Below are 26,398 nucleotides of genomic sequence, written 5' to 3'. Positions count from 1 at the left end.
GGTGAGAGTGACCAGAAGAAAGTATGAGGAGCATACATTAGTAGCAGCTCAAAGTTTGGGAGCTAAAATAAATTTCTGAGGACCTAACGCTTCTGTAATGTTCTGTGCCAGCCTAAATTTAACTCGTGTTGAAAAGCCCATGTTCTCTCAGAGTTAAAATTAATCTGTCTCCATGGTGAGTTCCAATAGAACTGTGGCTGGTTAGCTCAGCGAGTTAAGAGTACGGCAATGATAAAATCAGAGAAGGTCAGAGAACTGCCTTCTTTCTGTCCCTTGCCAGAGTTGACTCCCCAGCTCCAGTCTCATTTATGGGCACTCCACAGACCTCAGTGGAACGGGGCAAGATAATGTGAATGTGTCAGCACAAGTCAGTCACCTCTGGAGAAACAGCTGGAAATAGGTGAGGTCTTCAACCAATGTACTATAGGCACTTCGGTAGAGAGCTACCATCCAAAAGCAAAGAAAGTACACCGAAGCCGCTGCTTTTCTAAATGAATCCCAAGGACCACCTTTATTCGCATTTCCACTGGTGTTTTAAATGCAGGTTCCCAGGCTCTAAGAAGACCTTCTGAATCAGAGTCCCTCACATTTGGTCAAGGAATCAGCATTTTAGAAAGCTGACCAGGGGACTGTTGTTTTCACCAAGATTTGAAAACCTGTGGTCTAACAAATTCCTTATTTCCCACTGGTAAAATCAATTTTCAGAATGTATCTGGTGCCACATTGCTGATTATCGAATCTGGTATAGAGGACAAGCAACACAGGGCCCAAAGTCATGAAGGATTATTTTCTAATTCCAGCTCAGACACTAATTAACTATGTCATTTTATTTAAGTCTAACCTTAAAATAAAAACAACTTTGAGCCATTTTCTAGACTGAGCACTGGTTCTCCATTTACAGCTGGTTCTTCTTTCCCTTCTCTCCCAAATCCCACTCCAAGACATCGAAAGCATATAAGTTCCTATTTTTAACAGTGATACCCTCCACACACTTAAGAGTCACAGATCTAGACTAGAACAGCCCCTCATCTTCCAAACTGACAGTTAGAAATATTGAGACTCGCCCAAGGTGTAGTTGCTAGTATTGGCATTGAAACAAACATTCAGGTTTTTAGGTTGATTTTAAGTAATATATAATTCAACTTCTCACTCCCTGAAGAGAACAATGCCTATACTGACCATAAGAAATGGCTGTGAGGACAAAATGTATTGTATTTTCATAGGTAAAAAGTACCCATCTGTTCTAGCCATTTCCCACTAGTGCTTAAGGCTTTTGCATCTTCATGACTTTGCTCATAGAGTTTTCATTCCTTGGAATACCTCTCTTTGCTGTATATGCATAACAAAATTCTCACAATCATCAAGGCCTAACCTTTGGGTTCTGCACACCCAAAATCAAAGTGGGGAGAGTGGGTCTCCCCCACACCACCAAGCAATTCTTGGACACCAGCTGGGTGTCCTACAATTCAACTTAATTCTGACACTACCTACCTGGAAAGAGTATCAGACTCCACCGGTAAAGGGCCCAGTCTTTAATCCTACAATCTCGGCTGGGGTTGAAAGTCCCCACCTTCTAATCACGTGGTTGCTCCCCTTACTACACAGCCCTAAGTACTTTCCAACAGTTACCTCATTAACACCCCCAACTCGGCACTTCCGACACCAATTGCCAAGTTCAAGTTGTGCTTATGAGTGACTGGCTATAGATCAGAGGTTCCAATGACCCTTCCTTGGGTTCATTTAATTTGCTACAGAGGCTCACAAAACTCAGAGAAACATTTTACTTACCAGATCACCGGTTTAATGGGTAGAACTCAGGAACAGCCAGATGGAAGAGATGCAGAGGGCAAGGTATGTGGGAAAGGGCGTGGAGCTTCCACTCTCCCCAATCCCCATGGTTCACCAACCTAGAAGCTCTCTGAACTCCATCCTTTAGGGGTTTTAAGGAGGCTTCATTACAAAGGCATGGTTGATTAACCCACTGACCACTGATGATTAATTCAACCTCCAGGGGCTCTCCCCTCCTCTGAGGTTGGGGGGTGGGACTGAAAGTTCCCACCTTCTAATCAGGTGGTTGCTCCCCTTACTACACAGCCCTAGGTACTTTCTAACAGTTACCTCATTAACACAACAAAAGACATTTATCACTCCTCACTTAGGAAATTTCAAGGGTTTTAGGAACTCTGCTGGAAAAGGAGACAAAGACTACTTATATATTTCTTATTATAAGTCACAATATCACACTTAACTAAGAGACTTTCCTAATATTCCCCTTGTCCAGCTTCCAATTTAAATGAGACTCCTTAGCACTATCAGCCTTAGACCAGGCAGAGACGTCCCTGCCCCCATCCTTCCCTTGAGAGGGTCTATCTCTAGCCCTGTTCCTGCCATGCCATTGCCCATGGAGTAAAGAATCTAGGGGAACAAGGGAGGTGTGTACACAGTCAAAGCCCTTGTCTCCCACCTTCCAGAACATATCTGGTACCCCCAAACTTAAAATGTACTGCCCAGCAGGCCCTGGGCCCACTACTAGGGCCTTGATGGGTCTCTTCTTTGGTTGACTTCCTGAGGACAGACCCCAGGGTGCTTGTGTGTGCACCCCTACCCTTGAAGGTAGGTCAAAGGTCAAAGGTAGGTCAAAGTACAGGTGTTTGTGAGACAGGGATGTGGGGAGGGTGGATGGAACATGGATATGAATGGGATGTGTATGAAAGGCCTCTTCCTGTTCTGACCTGTGGAGGTGACCCCACAAATATTAGTACACATTAAACTTACACAATGTATGTGTCAACTATATCTCAATAAAGCTGGAAAAAAAAAACAACCCGAAAGAAATGAGCCTATTTTTTAGATTCTAAGGGGGTCAGCAAACTTCTCACAAGTTTATGTTCCACAAGTCGTACAACTCTTCAGCTCTGCAGTTGTAGCATGAAAGCTGCCATAGCTAATACGAATGGGCATGGTTGAGTTGCAATAAAACTTTATTTAAGGGGCTTCACTGGTGGCGCAGTGGTTGAGAGTCCGCTTGCCGATGCAGGGGACACGGGCTCGTGCCCCGGTCCGGGAAGATCCCACATGCCGGGGAGCGGCTGGGCCCGTGAGCCATGGCCGCTGAGCCTGCGCGTCCGGAGCCTGTGCTCCACAACGGGAGAGGCCACAACAGTGAGAGGCCCGCGTACCGCAAAAAAAAACAAAAAAAAAAACAAAAAAAACACAAAACTTTATTTAAAAAAACAGGTGGTGGGCTGGATTTGGGCCATGGGCTGTTTGCTGACCACTCCATTATCTCTGTTTCTCTTTTCTAGCCCTTACAGCATTCTGTCTCATGTTCTACAGTGATCTGCTTCCCTCTCTCATTTCTATTATGAGAAGTTTGGCTGCATGGCCGAATTTAGTGGCTATCCAAAGAGTATATCATATTACACACAGAAAAAGAATTAAAATCCAGGGTGGCCTTGTTGGTTTGACAAGCAGAGCACTACTGGTGCTAATACAGCATTTAACCCAAGGCCACATTTTGTTTTTAAAACAGGACTAGGCAACTCTGATTTACAGACTAGAGGTGGCATGTAAATGTCACTTATAACTCTGCTAACCATGTGGTAAATTTGTGTCCTGATTTACCTTTAAAAATGCATTCTCCTGGGACTTCCCTGGCGGTCCAGTGGTTAGGACTCCACGCTTCCATTGCAGGGGGTGCGGGTTGGATCCCTGGGTGGGGAAATAAGTTCCCGCATGCTGCGTGGTGTGGGCAAAAATTTAAAAAAAAAAAAAAATATATATATATATATATATATATATATATATATATTCTCCTTATGCTAGTGTCTTAGCCACACTTTGGTTAATAAGCAGTTACTAAGTGTGTACTTCTGGAAATATAAAGACAAATAAGGCACAACCTTGCCCTCAAAAAGCTGACCCTTTCATGGAATAATTAGTATACTCCCTCAGGGAAGAGATTATGTGTGTGTGATGCCTCATACCTCCAGCACCTGAGACACAGCGCTCCCATACAGCAGGAGCTCACTAAATGATACTTCTATTACTGCCCTCTCAGAGAGGTGAAAAAGGTGACCCTGTGGAAATTCACCAGACCCCTAAGTTCTTGGCCAGTGAATTTCACTTCCTCTGCAGCAAAGACATTCAAACCATGAGTGATTTGTCCTTTTCATGTACTAAATCATTTTGATCAAAGAAGTGGTGGTGTAGCCAACCTCTTCTCTTCTCCACAAAGAACTTAAAGAGCCCTGTGTGAGGGAGAATACTAACTCAGGGATGCTTCCACTGTCAGTAACAATCTGCACTAACATGGCATGGTGATGGGGGAACTGGTTTATTTTGTGTTAGGGCATGTGCTTGTCACCCTGTGGCACTGTTGAGGTGCCCAACATTTACAGGGCATGCCCAGTAGCCAGCACTGCTTTTTTAAAAAATGTATTTATTTATTTTTTAATTTTTTGGCTGCACGGCATGTGGGATCTTAGTTCCCTGACCATGGATGGAACCTGCACCCCCTGCACCGGACGTGCAGAATCCTAACCACTGGACTGCCAGGGAAGTCACCAGCACTGCTTTTTGAAGAGCTCACTCTTCCCTCTACATCCTTGAGGCTCAATATGAGGTCCTCAGACCAACAATATCGTCATCACAGTATCACCTGGGAATTTGTTAGAAATACAGAATCTTGGCTCTATCTTAGATCTATGGAATCAAAATCCCCTGGGTGATCCTGATGCAATTCAAGTTGGAGAAGCACTGACGTGTAAGACCATATACCATTCAGCTCTCTATCCCTGAGCAAAGCAAGACAACACAGGCAATGATGGTACAGTTGTTTCCATTAACATCAGCTTCTTGCTAAAACAGCAATTAAGGTGAAGAACATTGGTGTTCTTTCATCTAGAACTACAAGTAACAAAGTAATGCCCACTGCTACCAGTGCACTTTGCATGTAAAATCTCCTCCTTTACTAGAAAGCACTGACAAAGTCAATTCTGCATGGATTTACTTCCATGCCTTTGTCTTTATTGGCACTGCAATGCATTTACCTTCACTGCTGGCTGTGGCAGCATGCCCAGCTTCGCCACTCAAATGCCTACTGTAATACAGGATCACCAGCAACAAGATGCTGGAAACTGGCCAGTCTCCTAGACTTTCTTGTCACAAAGTTACTTGGATGGGCAAGGCACAGGAGGGGAATGGGTAACAACAGGATGTCCTAGCAGCCAGATATACAGAAACTGAGAGAATGAAGTTGAACAGAGGAAAAAAAAACCCAGACATGGTGAAAAACAATTTTGAACACTGGAATCAAGCCAAGTACTGTTGGGAAAAATCCTATCAATGAGGAGTATACAACAACCAAGAATGTGTTGACAGACAAAAAAAAAACTGACTGGAAGAGCTGCAAACAGCTTCCAACTCTGCACATTGAATTGGCACCCACAATGTAGGTTGTGCAAAATCCACAAGTGAAGATCCGTTCATTCAATCAACGAACTATTCATTGGGATCTATTATGATGAGTGCTGTATGCTGGGTTAGTCTTTTCAGAGATGCCTCAGGGCTTTCTGAAGCTTTCATTCTAACAGGAGAGAGATACAGATAAACTAATTACAGTAAAATAAGTGCTTTAGCAGGAATTTGTATTCTGATCATTGGGGGTGATGAGATGCATTGGAGAAGCTGAGGAAGGCTTAACAGAGGAGACAACTGAGATGGGTATTGAAGGATGAGTAAGAGTTTTCCAGGCAGAAATTAGTGGGAAGGCTATTCTCAAGAGGTCTGTGTGTGTGTGTCTGTGTGTCTGTGTATTCAGCATTGTGAAAGAATATGCATGCTGAGAAGTCATTTTGACTGGAGTATGAAATGAAGCTAAAAAAGAATTCTTGAGCCAGATTGTTAAAAAAATGACTGTCAGGCTAACCCTTTTGCAGTTAATCCTGTAAGCACCTAGGACTTATGGGAGGATTTTAAACAAAGGAACAACAGGATCAGGTATAAAATTAAACGTTGATAAAGATCATTTTACATAGATAACAGTAGTTGTCAGTAGCATCACCTAAGGATCAAAAAAAACCCAAAACCACCAAGGATAACAACAACAGTGATCATGGGGACTTTTTGTGAAACTTGGAGAGTTAGAAACAAGAGGGTAAAGGGAAAATGTATAATCAAATACGCCTCTCAAAGGGATATTGGATATTCCCGCATTCAAGCAGCTACTTTGTGCTAGCCACTCAATAGCTTTTCTTGAAGCAATAATAAAGGAAGCCTTGTTCATCATTGCAGCTGGCTAGATCTGCCCAATTTACTATTTCCCCAAACTCAATCACTACATTTTTCCCCTTTCCTACATTAAGGGCTATTGCAATTTGCATTTTATATTAGATTCAAAATTTCAAATTAAAATATGTCACTTATTTAAAACATTTACATTTTAATGCCAGTATGAATTTGGTACTGTCCATTACATTCAACTTTATTTCATTCTTTAAAGAACAGGAAAAAAAATCAGCACTTATAGAAGTTGCATCACTTGTAGAAGTTATGGAAGATGTATATATATATATATATATATATATATATATATATATATATATATATATTTCCAAATGATTTAGCATTTGCTCTACTTTCTTCATTAAAATGCACATCCTAAATTATGTCCATTTTGTGCTTTTAAATGTTGGTCTTAAAACTTGCCAATAAAATGAAAGTAAATGTTCTTTTAAATGGGCTCTCAACCTCAAATCATTTAGACTTTTAATTGTCCTCATATGTTGAGTTTTTGAACGATAATTACAAAACAATATATGTGACTTGACTACCGAGCTCTTCGCTTTCGAAAGTTATGATTCAATTGTACACATTTTGTAGCTACCAAATCTCATGCTTTGGTAGTAGTATTGTTTTAATACAGTCGGTCATGAATAGCAATGATTACTCAATCTCTGAAGATTAAGGTAAGTGGTAAAGATTAAGGTAAGACATTTTCTTGAGTACAGAAAGAAACAGAAAATGAGAATATAATGATATCTCTTTAGAATTTATTGTAGTCTAAATATCACTTTAAGTGAAGTGGTCTTTCAAGAACAACCAGCAAAAATCTTATTTTGAAAGGCTTGTTGTTTCTGATGGCCTGGCCCCATAGGAAGTGTTCTCTAAATTTAATGGTGCTTTCAACGTATACACAGCATCACTGGTCTGTCTCTACCAGCTCCATATTTCAAAATACAAAAGTACTGGACTTCCAAGAAGAGAATGCACTCTCTTGGCATCTAAGTAGATCATGTGACTACCACAGCTACTCTTAATATGAAGCCAATCAACATAAATGTAATACATCTTTAGTCAAAGCAGCATACCCAAGGCCCTAAAGCTGTATGCTTTGATGTGCTGCAGTAGGAAAGCTAAGTCTTGACAGATTCGTAGCATCTTATACTTGTATAGACTGGTAGGCACCGAGGCCTATGTCATGCCCTCAAGAGAGAAACTTTGTCTACTAAGTAACAAAATCAAATTTTGGAGATGAGAACCCCTGCATGCAAACTCTTTACAGGAATCCAAAGCCCCCATGGAGCTCTCTTCAGATACTGTCGGTTCCTGTACAGATGGACTCTGCTATGTGCGTGGTGAACATAGCCATTAACTATTACTCACTCTCAGGATTTTAATAGAAGGATCACTATCTATATAAACATGGCTTTTTTTCTCAACCCACTAGAGATTCTTGAACCCACCCACCAGTAACTATTCTGAAATAATCAAACTCCATCCACCCACAGCTAGCAGAGGAGTAACAAAGTGAAGTAGGCACGAGTGGCAATAAAAACGTTAGAAAAAGTGGTTCTTTCCAAAATAGTTAGAAGAAAACTTACAATGTTTCAATCTAAGGTAGTACCCAGGCAACAACGGGAAGTTTTCCATTCTTCTCTTTTCCACTCCCTCTTCCATTTCTCACCTTTTTTTTCTGATGGTAAAAAAATTAATGACCTTTAGAAGAAAGAGGTGAATATCTGAACGTATCAAACTTGGAGAAAGGAAATGATGCTGTATGAAGAACACCCAAGAGAATGAAACAGAAGAAATGGCAACAGATTTCTTCACCAATTGCCTGTTTAGTGAATTCCAACGTCAACATCTTTAAAGTATTTTTAGTGGAAGAAGAAAAATATATATGCACCATCCACCCCTGACTTAATGTAAGCCTCTGCATCTATAGCCAGAGATCCACAGAATAAACTATGGGGATATTCTGTCATCCAGTTTAATTACACCAGGCTTGGCAGGCAGTACAACATTTGTAAATTCTCTGGAAAAGACTAAGCTATATGAATGAAATATAGAAGAATGAATATATTTTATTAGAATAGGCAACTGATGATTGGGAAAGAGACAAAATGAAAACATCCATTCAATAGTCAGAAATAATACTTTTTGTTTTGAGTTACAAAAGGTTTCCAGTTATAACTGTTTTTCAGTGTTTTCACAAATAGAGATAGAAGAATAAAGTATCTATTTTCTATTGAATCTCCCACACTAAAACCTACATTTGTGATGCACATAAGAATACCTCATTATAATTATTATTTTTTCTATTTATAAAATGTGAAAAAGAACCAAAAAATTTAAATATGCTGAATAATCCAAACTGTCATTGGAAATGCAAAAAAAAAAAGAAAGAAAACTGGTTATTCATTAAAATGCATAGTGGGAATATCATGTTTTGTCAGCTCTTTAACTCTTGAGGAGTTCTCAGTAATCATGTAAATCATCTTATTGCAATACTTAAAAAATTTCCCATGTTAGAGAATATTCAATTGTCAGTAACTTTTAAAATTATGTGAAGTTTAACTGGTATAAAGTAAAGAAAAACAGTGTCAATTGATTTTACTGACACGTGAGCTATCAACTATTGCTGAATATTTGTATAACTTTGTCCTTTACTAGATGAACCTAATAAAACGGGGTATGTTTGTCTATACCTAGAGCAGATATTCTCTTCCCATGGTGCTAATTTAATTTGGAAGAAAGGGTTCATGTTGTAATACTTTTGATTTCTGTTACACATCATGTGAGTTATGTGCCGTGACACACTCAGTAACACCCACCGTTTATTGAACCCCTAATACATGTCAGGCCCTGTGATAAAATACTTTAACTGTATCATCTTATTTAAATCTTCACAATAGTATCATTAGGTATGGATGATTATTCTCTCTATGTTATAAAATATTTATTCATTTAACATTTTTTCACCAAATTTACACCTTTCTTGGTGCTTGGGATACCTCAGTGAAATAAACAAAGATCCCTGCTCTTGTGGAGCTAAAACTCTAGCAATAATCAATAAGCATAATAAATAAATAACCTGGGAAAGGTGTTGCAAGGTAGGAGGTGCCTAAAAAAAATAAAAAAGTGGAGGTGAACAAGGAGTTCAGGAGTGTGGAGGTGGGGGTGTTGCCATTTTAGGGGGTGTGGTCACAGTAGGTCTCACGGAGATGACACATACCTGCCAAAATGACACATAAATCCAAAGATGATGGAGGTGAGAAAGTCAGCCTTGAGCCTTCTGGGAAATGATGCTCCAGATCAAGAGAACAGCCAGTGCAAAGGTCCTAAGGTAAGAATTTACCTATCATGTTCAAAGAATAGCAAGTTGGGGGTGCAGGGAAATAAGAAATTGAGAAATGGCTGGATGAGTAGAGGAAGGGAAGTCAAAGAAGCAACATAAGACAGTATATCTAGGCCATTGTAAGTATTTTGCTTTTACTGTGCATAAAATCAGCAACCTTTGCAGTGCTTTGAGCAACAAAGTGATATGACCTGATGTCCAGTGTCAAAGGACAACTGTAGCTACTGTATGGATAGCAGGTTATAGACGGAAATGTCAGAGGCAGAGGCAATTAGGAGGAAAGAGATGAAGGAGGCTCTGACAAAGGCAATAGTAGTAGAGGTGGTGAGAAGTGGTTAAATTTTGGATATGTGTGAAGATAGTACCAACGGGGCTTGATGACACATCGGATGAGTTGTGCAAGAGAGGGAGAGGAATGATGGACGATTCCAAGATTTTTGGACTGAACAAATGAAGGGATGAAACCAACAACAGATGGGAAAACTGAGTAGAGTAGGTTTGGATGGGAAAAGAGAAATTCAGTTTTAGACAAGGTAAGTGACAAATGTCCAGTTAGACATATGTGTTTGGAGTTCAGGAGCGAGACCAAGATGGGGAAATAAATTTAAGAGGAGGTGACAGAAATGGCATTTATAGCCATGCAAGGGGATGAAATCACTAAGGGGTGAGTGGAGACTGAGAAGATGACCTAGAGTTGAACCAAGGACATTCCAATATGAAGAAGAGAAGAGATGAGACCAGCAAAGGAGACTGAAAAGGAGCAATGAAACAGAAGTTAAACCAAGAGATAGTGCTATTCTAAAAGCCAAGTGAAGAAAATGGACCAAGGAGAAGGAATGATCCATTTTACAAATGCTGCTCACAGATTAATTGAGATGAGGATGGAAAATTGACCATTGGCTATAGTGAGAAAACGAAGGAATGTTCTTAACTGCTATATTTTAACAATATAACACGTTAAAGTAATAATAAGGATTACCATTGATTGTGTGACTACTATTTGTCAAGCACTGCATTATATGATTTACAAATGTTATTTTTACCTTTCCCAATAATCCTAAAGGTAGGCATTCTTTTCTCTTTAGAGATCTGGAAACCAAAACTCCGAACCACTAAGTGACCTGTCAAATATTACACAGCTAATAAATGTTAAAGCCAAAATTGGAACTCAGGCTTGCCTTGATCCTAAAGTCAATTCTAGTATACCATGATGTCTTCTGCAATCAGGAGAGGATATATTAATACTAGGAAGGAGAGTAAAAATGAAAATGCAATGGTTTTTTAAAAGCTTCTTCTTAGGACTTCCCTGGTGGTCCAGTGATTAGGACTTCACCCTTCCATTGCCGGGGGTGTGGGTTCAATCCCTGGTTGGGGAACTAGGATCCTGCATGCTGCATGGTATGGCAAAAAGTAAAAAGAAAAAAAAACAGCTTCTTCTTAATGGAGACTTATATGTAGGCAAAAAATTGAAAGGAAGAAGAGCCACAAAGCTAAAAATTATGTTTTATCACCTTGTAATTTATAAAAACTACAGTAGCGGCCTAAATATATGTTCCAGTCTATTCTTGCTTAGCTCACCTTAAAAATTATTGTCAGACTGATGATGGTCTTAAAACATTGTTTTCTACATTATTGATGTAACCAAAACCTTTGGCTATAGGTTCTAAGCTCCCAGCTTGGCATTCTGGGTATTTTATTAACTGACCTGTTAGTTTAGGGCATGTGATGGGTCTATGTTCTGACCTGAGGGACGGGATAGACATTACCTTTACTATATAAATAACATTTCATCATGAACAAAACCTTTGCAATGCTAATGCCTTGTATCTACCAAGCTTGGCTAACTGTGTTATTTCATTAAACTCCTTTTTCTGCTATTATCTTGCTGAGACCAGGACACCTTGGGAGATCCTGCCTCTCTCCCCCGCTTCCTCCCTCCTTTCTTTGATAATTTATTGAGTCGTATTATGGCCAGGCAGTCTCCTAAGCACCAAAGATACGTGGTGAACCAGACAGATGAAGTCCTGTCCTCTCACCCTTATATTCAAGTGGGGAAGACACACAGAAGTAAGTTTTTTAAAGTGGTAAATTTGATGAGAAAAAAGACATGGCCAGTCATGGCTTAGGAGCACATAATGTTCTTAGGAAAACAGTCTTTTCTGTGGTGGGGAACACTCAGCATTCAGAAATCAAAGTTATTTCAGTTAGCACTTGGAAGGCGAGTGAAGAGGAGAGTTGCTTAAGCTTGTGGCAGAAATACATCATAGGCAGGATTGCCAGGAGCCTCAGAGATCCTGGTTTAAGCTTATTATATTCAGTGGTCAGTGTCCTGGTCTATGTGGCTCTTGTTTGATTGGACACTGAGGTAAGAATTCACCACATTTTGTGCATTGCCCTAAGTTATCCCACACTTTAATATTCTCAATATAAAATTAGACTAGGTCTCATACAAATAAATTTATCCTTCAGTATTAAATAATTTCCAATTACCCTTTGATATTCTCAAAATGGAAATTTGTGTATAGGTAAATACATATTTTGGGTGCTGTATTTCTCTCTTGGGGTGCTAGAGACAATTATAGTAGCTAAGTCTGTTTAACATCTGTGACTTAACTAATGATTCCAGTTACGTTAAACTGGATTCTCAATTTTCTTAATATCCTCCAGGTTCCAAAATCTGGACTGAAGCCACATGATGAGGCTTTATCATATGTATTCTTTTTATATTTTTGTACTCATAGCCATAGTAACATTGAAACTAACAATAAAACTAATAAGATTGTGTTAGCAGGAGTTTCAGAACTAATAAAGGATGAGTTTAGATCTACTAGGATTTGAAGCTCTGATTCTAGGAAATTGGGAGAGTCCAAGGAAGATACTCAGAGCAATAACCCACACCTTCTCTGATTACGATCTTAAGAAATTAAAGCTAATTTTACCTTGGAAACAGGAAATAGTAATTCCTTTTTTTTTTTTTTTTTTTACTTACAAGTATAGATGAGGTTAAATAACTTCTGATGCACAGTCTGTTCCAATAGGCATCACTCATCTCCAATACCACCTACATAATCTCTTGCGTAGGAAATTTAACATGACTTACCTACTTTAAGGGATGGGACACTCTGTGTGGCAAAGCTGAAATCAATTTACTCAAGTCTATGAGGATAAAAGAAAAGTGTGCTGGGCACAAATAGCATGACGCAAACAGTAAAAACAGAACCACTTATGAGCCTGAAGATGTGAAGTTATATTGAATGAAAAAATACAAAGTGAGTATATAGAGATGTTGAAATCTCTTCAATAAGCTTAATAATATGTATTTGAAAAAATAAAACATATACATCCATAAACACAAGGGGAGTAATGTGATAGAAAAGGAATAGTATCTTCATTGAGTTCTCGGTTTTTTAAAAATACCATAAACTTTTTTTAATACAAAAGTCATTCCAGGACCAGAGAAGGAATGGTTCAAATATTTTAGAGTAGGCCCAGTAGTGGTGCTATGAACTACATTTTTTTTTAAAAAACAAATCTTTTAAAATACTTAGTAGCATGCATCTTTAATTGCTTTGGTAATAAGTAACTTCCTCTTTCTAGCCTACTGCTTGCATTTAACATCGAGAAGTTAGATAATCTGCAAGTACTTGCTGAACTGAATTGAGCTGACCATCTAGTCAAATGTCAGGTCAAGTGAGGGGAAAAATAGTCAAAGTGATTGTTTATTAAAGTGAACATAAGTTAATGAATAATTATTTCAGTTATAGTAGAGAGATTTTATATATCTGCAAGGAGGTAGACTAAGTTCATTCCTATTCAAATTTTCTACAATTTGATGAATGGTTGCCCCTTTAGACACAGCCACTGGTTTTAAAAAATTACTGGCACAATTGGTCTCACCGTATTTAACTTGATTGAATACATTTATAGGAAATAAAAAACAGAAGGTGCTCCTATCACCTCACTAGGGCTGAAGAAAGCATTAAAAAATCTAAAGGAATGGTACTACTCCCTTCACATTAAGGAAAGAAATTAATAATTTTCAATAATATAAAAATGAATAGTGTTATATGAAACTATTCCTTTCAGTGAAAATTGAACTCTATTTTGAATATGATTTCAAATACATCATATTCAAAATTAGCACCCCCCCCCCCCGCCCCCACTAGTCCAAAATCACAGACTGACTAACGCTAATGAACCACTGCTTTCACTCCTGTTCTGTGCCAGTAAAACTAAGTTCAACTCATTCCACTACCACTCAGTTCATCGAGTCTTGCCTTCTGCCAACTTTCAGAGTCTCTCTTAAGCCTTGTCCAATACAACCCAAACAGCTGTCTTATTATCTTTGGAATTCAGAGAACTCGGCCCTACACTACTCTGCTCCATTTTCTTGCCCTCTCCTTGACCTCTCACCAACTCCTCCCCTTAACTTTAGAATCAAGCACATAAACCACTGAAGAAAAATCGGTCCTATGTAAACACTCTGGGCCTCGATTTTTGACTCCTTCCTTTCTCCCTATGGAAATCCAGGGCACAGAGGAGATGCTCATTAAATACTGATGGTCTGATAACTTACAACAGGAGTGATTATAATATGGATTCAAGAACATTCCTCAGAAAACCGCATTCTCTGAAACTTAACTATGCAGAGCAAGGCCTTGTACTCAAAAATATTTAGTGTCTTTACCCCTTTAAACAAATATTTAAGGTTTCCCATTATTTCCTAAGTAATTTCCTAAGGACTCATTGCAGCACGCTTCAAGGGGCAAAGGAATCAAATGTCTTGGTAAGAGCTTCCAAATTCCTTCCATTCCCCTCTTCATGGCCTAGGTACCCATTCGGTAGCTGACAGCTCACGGCTGAGTCCTTCACTGGGCACTGCCCTCAGGAGCTGCAGGAAAACTGTCTTGTTAAAGATTATACCCGCTCCCAATGGGCAGCCCATAGCCAGTGACTGCCTGATGTGGGAATAGAAAATTCCTACCCTTGACTCAGTTTCAGACAATTTTGAAGGACCCATAGGATCTGCTAAGGGCAGAGTTGCAAGCACGCTGCCATCAATTTCAGAAGCAACTAAACCTTCTCTTTCCAGGGAACCCAACAGAACACGTGTGTCTTCCCCACTAGCCCATACGCTTTTGAAGGCAAGAACTCTATTTAGCATCTTCAGCCCATGCTAATCACGATCCTTACAATAGCCAGGGGCCCTGAAATAGTATTTCTTATTCATTTACATGAAGGAGTTAATCAAATAAAATGCAAATTGTAAGGAGCAATTCTGCTAATTTAATAGGATTGAAGGACACTGGTTACCAAGGGCTAGCATAAGCCATACTTCCTGCACAAAAATCATCTGAGACATGGCTGTGGCAGCACCAGAATTTCAGCATAGGAAGATCTTAACCTGTGTCACTGTGGCTGAAAGGGGCTTCAAACTCAAAAGTGGAAGCTGAAATGGCAGGGCACTTTGGAGAATATTGAGAAAGCATCCAATGTCCATAGTAAGATAGGGTACGAAGGGGAAGGAAATACTGACAGAGATTGCACGTGTTATGCTGAAGCCCTCCTCAGGCAGACTCTAGTGCTCCCACTGACCTCAAAATTCTTTAAATTTATAAATTCCTGTGCTCTATTCCACCACTGAATCAGAATCTTCAGAGCTAAGGGGGTGAGTTTTGACAACAGCTAGATTATGTTACTTTTTATTTTAGCTGAATTGTAATGATCAAGCACATAATGTTTAGCTTGTGCCTAAGTAAACTGCATTCCTTTTCATTTTACCTTCAATGTTTGGCCATTTCCCAACTTACTAAAATTTCCAATATGAAGTGATCAGAAAAAGTATGGAAAAAACAATCCCTACTGGTTTCTTTTCTTCTGCTTATTAGAAATGTAGAGGTATTTGATGAGAGAGAGAATGCAAACTCAGCTAAAACGAGGGTTTTTTTTGTTTTAGGAGGCTCACTTTTGATTTCCATTTATAATTCCGAAGTTTTATATTTATTGGTAGTTAACGAAACAGTTCACACATGCTAGGGATAGATCCTATTTTCTTATTATTGAAAGTATATTATATTCTAAAGCAATATTCTTTTTCCATGGGATCTTAATATAAAGTCATTTTGGAATTTATATTTCTATCTTGCCATTAAATTATATATAACACTTTCCTTTATCCTTTTCTGCCCAGCTGCCTTCTCCAACTTCCCCTTCCTCCCAAACGGATTGCCCCTTTTGGGTCACTTTGCTGTTGCCGTCATTGTAAAGAAAGAAACTTTAAACATTCTCATTGAAGAGTTACATTTAAACCACAGCATTTTTGTTAGGGTGGGTGGCAACTTTCTAACACTACTAAGCAAAGATAGTTTGAACAGGTAAGCCCCATTATAGAATGTTGCCTTCTGTGGTAATTTTAAACTTCGGCCTCTGTATTTATCTAGCAGTGCCAACAGTGGTTTAGTCTTAGGAGGAAAGAAGCAAGGAAATGAAGAGAGCCCAGGAGAGCAGAGGTTCAACATGATGTTTGGAATGAAGATGGAATTCAGGAGGAGTCCTTGGGAAATTCACAAAACTGGGAATCAAAGGTACCCTGGAGATACAGACTCTTAAACTGTTCCTCTTCTTCCTAAAGTATAAATTTGAGTAGGTCATAAAATGTTATATTTTCCTTATGCTCATGAAACCTCGATCCATCAGCTCCTGACTGCCACACCTGGGGACTTTGGGCTCCTGTCTTATCTTCTTACATTCTGCATCGCACACCGCATTCCCTGAGGAAAGTAGAATCGGCTCCTGCTTACAACAACTTTGTTCTTGATCTTCCCTCTACCTGGAATGTGATATCTTCTCCACACCAATGGGAACCCTTCAAAGTCTAACGCCAACCTTACCTCCTTTAACAAGCCTCTTGTAATCCCCCCAAGTGCGTGTGTTCTGACCCTTTCCCGAGCCTGTACCACACTTGACACCTCTCTTAGAAGTATACACAGTAGACAACCTTGAATTATAGTTATGTAGGATTTTGTTTATCACCTCTACCCCTGACTAACCTTATTTGGGCCCAGACATATGACATCACTCATTCCTATATCGTTCGTTGCAGGCCCTCTTATAGCGTTCTGCACACAGAAGGTGCTCAAATATCTATAGTAGGAGTGGTATGAAGGAAGGGGGAAGGGAAGGCTGGAGAAGGAAGTGATGGAGGGAAGGAAGGAAGGAAGGAAGGAAGGAAGGAAGGAAGGAAGGAAGAAAGGAAGGAAGAAAGGAAGGAAGGAAGGGAAAGAGGGAGGTAAGGAAGAAGGGAGGGAGGAAATTAGGAAGGAAGGGTCAGCCATTTCTTCTCCTTCTATTTGTAGGTTACAAACTACTTAATATTAACCATCACTCCCTTATTACTCAACTTCTTTTACTTTCCTCAATCCGCAGTTTTTGTCTCAGTTTACAATGCAACGTGAGTTTGGGAGAACACTGATCTAAAATGGATCTGCTGTCACTAAATGCTTTAGCATTCATCCATGTAACACTGATGTACTGATGACCTACTATATGCCATGTACAGCACTGGGCCCTGGAAATATGAAACAGACAGACCCCAGCCTCCTGGAGTTAAGCTAAGCCCTTCCCTCATGGTGAGGATCGCACAGAGCGGCTTGCTCTGTGACTGTGCTATTACGGGCCCTGGAGGAGAACCCCGACAAGACAAGGGAAAGCAGCAGAGTCCAAACCCCCTGGAGACCCCTTGAATGCATTTACTCTGCACACTGTGGAGCTGGGAGCCTCTTGAGTACCATTCAGAAGTTCTGTCATGTTGAGAACAATTAGGGGCTTTAACAGGGGTATTCAAAAGCCAAGCACTGAGAGCCACCAGATTCATTTGTTACATTCAAATTTTCTCCCCTGGCCATGCGAAGCTTTGTTTACACAAAATACTTGATACCATTCTAAGTTTCTCAGTTTTCCATTTTTACTGCTGTGTTTAGCTCCCCTGCCTGTATTCCTTCTGAAATAAAGTTGATGGAGAGGCTGGGAACATTGCAGTATATTCATAGCCAGTATCATTTCTTCAAACAAGTAGGATGGGTGGCTGGAAGGCACTGCAAGATCCAACCTGAATAAAAGTATGTCTTCCACAGCCCCCTCCCCACCTTATCATCTAAAATGCAGTCTATTGAAGCCATTTTTTCTGGGTTGGAAAAAAATTAATGGCATATTCTCTCCAAATGTCACTATTATAATAACGAAGGGGAGAAGCGTATTATTCCAAACTTTTCCCTCTAGCATAGGAGTCACATGTTAAACATCTTGACAAGTATCACACACACACACACACACCCCTGTATCTCCTTCCCTTAGTAGCTGTGTGGTGGTAACTTGGCAAACTTGATAAAAATAATACTGTCTTCATTATTCCCAAGGTGGTTCATTATGGTCTATGGAAGCAGAGGGACCCTGTCGATGAAGAAATGAAGTAAGAAATTCCATCTCTTCAAAGTAAGATAAAATGTGGCTAAAAGATATTTTGATAAGACCCCTCGGTGGAGGACTTTGAAAACCAGAAGGCAACATGCAGTACTGAAAGAATGATGGCAGTCCTAAATGCCAGGGATGTCCAGAGCAGATGTGCAGGAGAGTCAGGAAAAAGGAGGGGCTCCAAAGAAGAGCAGTTCCCTGCTAATAAGAAAGAGGATAGTATGGAAAAGGCAAGGAGGCCCCACCAGTGACCTATTTTCTCAGCTCTTTCTGTATTGTGTTTCTAGAGATCGAATGAGGTCAAGAATGGCAGACCATGCATAAAGTCCACAAATTCTGAGAGGGGGCGCCATGTGAGTAATTAACAAGTCAATAAAGTGAGCTAAAAGATTAGATGCACTAAAATTAGCCTCAACAAGAACAACTACTTTTCTTATGCCACACACTACTAAAAAAAATTCATATGCCAGGACATACTGTTATGAAATTAAAATACTCAATTGAAGGCTTGTGTCATATCAAGAATCTGGAATCATGCATCATGGGAGAGCCAAGGAATTGTGAGACCTTGGAAACTTAATTTCATTCCTCTGGTTCAAAATTTCCTTTTGGCTAAAATGATATAATGGGGCATCCTTTATTCCTACACTGTATATAATTTCATTAGATTTTTATGAAGCCATAGGAATCACCTCTGGCTATATTTATAATCATTCATTTTCATTTTGACTGAAATAAAGATTATTTTAATGCAAAATTTTTGTAATAGTAGACAATTTTACATTATAATAGATGAACACTAAAATTTGAATGTGAATTTACCTGTGTTGGAACTTTAAATGTATGTTTTTTTAGGAAATTAGATACTCCAAGTCCATCCATCCAAAAATCCAACTCCTTTGATCCACATTCCACCACCATGTTCATCTTCCTTTCTTTTTGTATGTAAGATAAACATAATTCATGTGCATATGCAATGCAAGTATTTTGGCTCTAGACATATATGGTTTTTATTTACTAGGGCCACAGGAATTATTCCAAGGGATCTAGAATTGTCATAGATACCAATCTTCCTATGTAGATAAATATATTTCAAAGATATAAGTAGGCCCTGTTGTGACTATACATAAATTCACTTTTTAAAGACATTATATTGAGAATAATTTATTGTTGTTATTATTATGCATTTTCTCAATCAACTGATACTGAAAGTACAACTATGATTAAGTGGTCTTCCAATTTTTTGCAATTAAAAAGGGGAACTTTATACCAGAAAATGATGAAGATCATTATACTAAGTCACAGCTGTATTACATGTAAACATTGACAGGGTAAGAACCTACCAATTAACTCACTTTGATCAGGCCATGAGAAAATAAACCACTATGAATAATTTTATGATTATTCATACAGTGATTTATTATAATTATAATTCACATAAAGTATAAGCTACATAATTAACAAACATATTGAAAAGAGTGAAAGTCTATAATTATATGATCACAATTCACAGTCCATTTCATTTTTTTTTTTTTTGAGTTCAAACTCCACACACAATTTCCTGACTTAGGAAGTATTACAAAATACAATCTAATTTTACTCGTAAATATATATTCTTAGACATATCTCTTGTATGAACAAAATAGCTCATTTAGTGCCATTTACTGTATTTTATATATATATATATATATATAAACATGGTAACTATAACATACCCTTGGAATAGCTTGTCATGAAAAAGATTACTTTTAATGCTGTAATACGAAAACAGGAAAGAGCAGATTTTCAGGAGAAAAATATTAAAGTGCTTTGCTTTTTCCCTCTGCTTTATTCACAGTTCGCTGCCTGGCAATTTCAGATGGTGTGATAGGAAAGCAACACCAAGTCGGTCAGTCACCCCTTGTGTAAAGCTAACAGCCTTAGGAGTCTTCGAGTTTTGGCACCTGTATATTGTTTCTACACAGGGGAACCAAAAAAGCATGTCAGTTAAGGATCTTTCATTATAAGTCAATGGCCAGGGGAAGCAACAAGGGTATATCCTTCCTTTGAGCCATGTGGTTGGCCTGTAATGGAATGCTCTCTGCACTGGGAGATACTCCAGGGTAGCATTCTCTGGGTGAAAATTAAAAGCATATTGGTAAGGTGATTAGCAGAATCTGTCAAATAAACAAGCCTGTCTACAATATTATAATATTCCTTTGTAAATCTGCTTGAGCAAATCTGAAGGGTTTCCAGAAGACATAAGAAATATGCATTTTTAAAATATAGGAAACCAAGAAAATGCTTGTTATTTATAGGCATCAATGAAGTCGGATAAACAGGCATGATCAAATTCATCTGAAAAAAATATTGGGGATCCTTAATGCAAAAATCAAGACGCTGGAAAGTTAGGAAAAGGAGGTTGCTCTATAGCAGGAAAGTTCCTTAAGTGCATGTATATTTATTTTTATTTACAGGGTTAATTTTCTACTTTCCAACTCTACCTTGACCAAAAACATAAAAACTTACTCTTTAACCTGATTATCGCCACTTAAAAACATATATGGAAGGTCATATCACTAACAATGCCCTATTTTCATATATGTAAATATATTTATGTTAAGATACACAAACATTGAAGAAATGCGGTGTTAGTAGTGACACATGGGGGATTGCCTCCCCCTAAAGAACATTAGTAATTATTGCAACTAGCAAATTCCAGAACAGAACTATTACCTTTATATTCTTATGTCCTCTATTATGCTTAGTATTCAAACGCATTATGCTTTTGTTAATAAAGTGATACATGACAGTAGCCTTTTGGTCAATTGACCCAATTTAAGTAGTAGCATCAAGTTCGTTGGTGAACCTTGATTTATTCTTGGTACCAAAAACAAAAACACCTAAGTACTCAGGAGCATTAACAACAACAACAACCAAAGCAATCAGCTTAAAACACTCTCACACAAAACCCTTGGTTACCATTCTTTGAATGATTTTCAAAAGAAACTTTTTTTTTTGTTACTCAAGACAACTATATTCCCCTATGAGTACTGCGGAAAACAACTGAGTACTGAGTGAAAGTTAGCAACCAAAGCGTTTAATTTGTCTGTATTATCTACTCACTGAACGATGTTACCTACCAGATAACTGTAATTGATACAAGAAAGCGCCTATAAAGATTTACAATAAGGGCGTGAGAAAAAATGCACTGTTAAATTCATATGACTTTGGGGAACCCTTAATAATAATAATTCCATATATCTCTAAGGCACGGCATGATGGTAAGCACTTAGACACACGTCTTGTTTCTTTAGTGCAATATGTAACTATTCTATTGTTTTTAAATTATTAAATGAGGGAAAATGCCGGGTCAGAAGTCCCAAGGCTAGTAAATGACGGAGCCTGAAGTGCAACTCAAGGCCTCTCACGCAGCACCGAATCCTCTAATACCTGGATGTCTCAGAGAGCTGAGCTCTTTCCTCGTTGAGATTCCTGAGACAACTAATGGAAAAAGGATTGGAATTTAATAATAAAAATGCTGACATGGCCTGATCTATAGCTGCCCAAACGGTGCCATTATAATTATGCTTTATAAATTGAGCATTACCAGAAAACTTGCTACTTTTAAATATTATTAATCAACACTTGGGTGCTTCCGTTGCCACAAATTATAGAGTAGTCTGCTTTATCAAAACATGTGACTTGCCAAACACCAGATTTTATCTGTTTTAAGACAAAGTATATCCCAAACATTCAGTATATATATTAAACAGACTAAAAGATTCTGAAATAGAAATCTTAAACCTAAAAGTTCAGTTGTTTTTAAAAATGTTTTATCTGTCATTTTAACAATAATATGATTTGTTCACATGCATTGCAAATGTAATACACATTCATTTTAAATTTGTTCTCTAAATTTAGCTGATTACTTATCAGCTAAATCTCCTGACTTTGCTGAAGCAACTGGTCAGGAAACAAAATTAGTGCTTTCTATATTTATAAATGATATTTCTTCTATTTTTGAATACTTTCTAATCTAATTACATACCCTGGGCTGACAAAATGGCAATAAGATAGAGAAATAGATATTATATTTTAAATTATTCACTGCCTTCATGTTTAAATGCTTTCCTAATAAAAGCAAAGCTTTCTATTATTGATTTGTGAGTTACTTAAGAAAAATGCCGTAACCTGCCTTGGTTACATAATCCTCATCCAAAAGAAAGTAACAGGTTATAAAGTACCATTAAAATGATTGAAACTATCTTTCCTAATGTGAACATATGCAGTCTTCAAGTAAAAGGATAGCAATTTCATGCGTGTATGTATGTTTCACAGCCAGTGTCGTTTTTTAAGACTTCTTTTCCTTTCTAGTATTATTTCCATCTACTACTGAGCTTCTAAAACCTCTAGAATATGCCCTGTTTGGTAACATATGTGTGGATTATGTCAGAAAACAACTGAGGAAGTCATTTACAGAATATTAAAATAAGGCGTACAGGAAGACTCATTGCAGACTGTATTTCTGCACATAGTTGGAGACTAACATCCTGGAAGCAGCCGTAGTGTTACCCTGACCCCTGAAGGAAGGAATCAGGAGTTAACTTCACATGCAGTTTCCTACACAATGTGAACACCAAACCTCCAAATCCACTGGCACAATTTATCAATGTTTGGCCACGTCCTGCAGAAATAAGAAAGTCATCTCAAATATCAGAGCTCAACATTTCATTCCACCATTCCACCATTCTGATTTGGGGTAAGCAGATCTTTCCAAAGTTACTTAGTGGATGTCTACATCTTGCACCGACTCCATTGGAAAACCAGAAAGAATTATCTCATCTCTATGATAGAAAAGTCATTTAGCCTTTCTTTCTTTTTTTTTTTTGTAGAATAAATGTAAAGGGAAATAGCACAACTAGATGATAAGGTGATTTAATTCAACAGGGTTAGGATTTCAGCAGTTTCATTTTGAGGGAATATATAATCTACTGAGGGAAAAACAGATCCTAAAACAACAGAAGGCCGAAAGGAGATGATGTGCCTCTTCTTTTAAAGAAAATCATGGCTCCAAATAAAACATCAGGGAAATTGACATTTTATTCTGCAGTATTCCTCTGTACCCTGAGCAAAGCACATTTCTCGTCTCATGGTAAAACTCACAGGCGGCTGCAACATGTCCTTTAAGCCATGCAATAAGTAAAACTTGAAAAAGGATTGCTCTTTTTTCCCCTGGGATTTGTATTAATAATGAATTCGTTGCCATTTATTTCTTTAATTTAACAGGATAACATTACCTCTGAAGGTTTTTACTTCTCTTTTCCCAGAGGGTTAAAATGGCCCAGAAAGAGGCTGTCAAAGCAGAGATAAAGGTACAAAACACTCATTTCTGACACACTGAGGAAGCAATCATTTTTATTGAGGGAACCACCAGACTGAAATCTGCATCAAGCTCTACCAGGAAAAATACAAGAGAGGATCTCAAATAGTCATTCCATTCACAGTCTTCATTTCAATGGATTTAACTTTCTACTCGCTTAGGGTCATGTATTTCAATCATAGGGTACAGAACTATGACCTTGGCTGGGATCATCAGCCCCAATTACTCAATGGGGCACTTGTGAAACATTGCGGACTCAATTTGACTCTCCACGGGTGTGGCTAAAATTGCTCCTGCCTGGCCCTAAAGCTTACATGATCTGCTGTCCCCCAGAAACTCACTATGAGAAAACTCATGCTAAATTCGCCACAGAGATCAGGGTTTACAGGACCCTTGGAGCTAATCTCTGTCTGTCTTCCTCCCCTTCCTCCTCCTCCTCCTCCTCTTCCTCCTCCCCGTCCTCCTCCTCCGTTAGCTGTTACAAGCCTTCAAAAGTTAACAGGGGTGATGAAGCCTCTATACAATCATTTCATCTCACTATCGTTGACTGAAGCTCGCTGATGTAATGAAGTTACATAATCACCGATTATGCACGACTTCCATCCATCTTCCTTCATATCCACATATCTTCTCCCCTCCCCTTCAGATCAATCTACCAGGTGAGATTTATAACACATGTAAATGCTCCATTCTCTCATCATTGGAACTGAATATGGGACTTTAGCATTGCAGTACAGTGCACTGAACCACGTCATCAATATTGATTTTTTAAATCCTGTTTCCCAGGCAGAATATGCTTAAGCATCCTTCATGCTCTTGTCTCTAACTTTTTACCGAAAGGGTAAAATAGATGTAACAGATAGAACACATCCTCAACTTAAGGTTAAGGGAAGTGTGTAACTGCCTGCATTTCCAAAGCTGGCTGCACTGCAATAAAAGGATGGTCTCTGCTTCCAGACCTTCGACTCCCCTGCACGTGGGTCGCAGCCTCAGCTATACAGGATATTGGGTAAATAATTATATTATTGGACAAACTGAACTTAAGAAAGAAAGCATTATGGTGATACTGAAAATAATATTGCACCATTCTCTATTTTAGTCATCGTTTTCAGCTTTTTCTTTTCTTTTTTAATTCTGAATGATAATCCAATAGATAAAAAAGTAGCCTAGGGTACTTAATAATCTCCAATAATCACAACCTAGAGAACAATTAACAATGATTATCACCTTAAAGTTTAAGAACTTGACAAGTGGGATGTCCCTGGTCCCATTGCGGCTGTGAAATGCAGCAGAATGCTGCACTGAGTTGAAAACATATTTCTTTTAATGAATAAAGAGTGGCTCGTTTCATTTTAAATAGGGCTCTTCAGTAAGTGTCCTTTCACGGCTGCTACCCCTTCCAGAACACAAGAGCCACAAATATTGCATCCAAACAAAGAGTGTCTACCCAGAATTAATTCAAGACACTCTCCCATATCAAAATAATTGGAGGGGGAGTGATGCTTTGATTTATTTTCAATTACACTCAGAATACAGTCCCACATACACACACACACACACACACACACACGCACACACACCAACACACCCAACTGCAGTTATTCCATTCAGTGCCAATAACGGCCACATCACAGCCATCTAGGCGATGCAGCAATCATCCAAGTCACCCATTCCATTACAAACGCCCAAGTTTGCTCACGCCACTGATGGGTTTGCATATATAAAATGACCTTACCCACAAGAGTCTTCCAAATTATTCTCCTCTGGATATCAGTCAGTAAGGTAACTGCTGGTCATCACAATGCGTATTCAGAAAAATCCACGTTTTACTCCTGTGCTCTTTTTCTTGTTTTTGCTAGCAATTAATATCGTGAACAAGATACCCATTCACAAATGCCAAGTTCACCATAAAAGCAGATAATTCCATACAGCTCTTCCCTACAAGACTGCCTCCAGTTAGTTCTCAAAGTGCCCGATTGTTCGGTGAAGATACAATCCAGGTGCAGAGCAGGGGAAAAAAAAGAAAACTGGGAGAAAAAAGAAGAGGCAGATAGAAAAGGAGAGACTGATAGAGGAGAGGGCAGAAAAAAAGGGAAGAAATTTTTTAAAAACAAGGAAAGAAAAGGCCGGTAAGTGAGGAAGTCTGTGAGCTCTACGACAAGAATCGGAGTCTTGCCTTTGGCAAATCTTCTGTATCCATGTAGCCTTTCAGATCCCCTTGGTCCCCAAGTAAAATTTCCAGATCCGGGATGCAGCCATAAGAAAGAATCCTATGTATATTTCACAAGTATCCCGCAATAACAGATCCAACGGGGCTTTCCTTGTACAGTACTGCTATGTGAAAGCACACAACCCCTGCTGTTTGGGAAGGTGTCTCCTGGGTCCTAGCTCTCTTCAGCAGCCCCCAAAAATGATTTTTCAAAAAAGAGTGGGGGAAAAAAAGCAGCTTTGCGTTTGCCTTGAATGATGCTAATCCTGAGCGAAAACGACAAGGAAACCACGACTAGCACGAGATCTTGATTAATAGCCACAATCCACCCAAAATATCCCAGGGAAGAAGGAGCGAAAACAAGAAAGAGAAACTGCAATGCATAAATGATTCCAGTGTTTCTACAAGATCGGTTCATTTGATTGAATGCATTCTCTGGTTTGCTGCAAGTCATAAAGAGGATAGTGTTACTGCCACCCAATGGATATTTTAGTACTAGCCAATCCACAGAACGCCACCGCTTTGCGAGTTTTAGTTTTCAAAGACTTAAGAGAGAGGAGTGTAGCCTGGGAATCTTTGGGAAAGGACCCTGCGAGGCCTCGAATAACGAGAATCTGTCCTTCCAGGCAAAAGTGGACCGGCAACTGGGGACGCTTCTTCACCCAGTCCAGCGTTAGCCACCTTATAATTACGGTTCCATTTCTATAGGAGGCAGAAA

At 38.8% G+C, this 26,398-nt stretch overlaps 1 protein-coding gene across 2 annotated transcripts in view; it reads right to left on the bottom strand.

Moving 5' to 3' along the window:
- IL1RAPL1 (interleukin 1 receptor accessory protein like 1) overlaps positions 1–26,398 on the bottom strand; it is a 1,345,156-nt gene that overhangs the window by 1,310,414 nt on the left and 8,344 nt on the right. Inside the window, exon 1 of one of the 2 annotated variants that reach the window (XM_079910444.1) lies at positions 25,207–25,838. The exons of the other annotated variant lie outside the window; for it this stretch is intronic. The gene's annotated coding sequence lies outside the window, so the exon portion shown is untranslated. Of the gene's footprint in view, positions 1–25,206; positions 25,839–26,398 lie in introns of those variants that run through there. 2 annotated transcript variants of the gene reach the window in all.

This window comes from Stenella coeruleoalba (assembly GCF_951394435.1).
Source record: "Stenella coeruleoalba genome assembly, chromosome: X".
Taxonomy (NCBI): domain Eukaryota; kingdom Metazoa; phylum Chordata; class Mammalia; order Artiodactyla; family Delphinidae; genus Stenella; species Stenella coeruleoalba.
The sequence above is the reverse complement of the archived record's forward strand: the minus strand, read 5'-3'. Positions and strand labels throughout refer to the sequence as shown.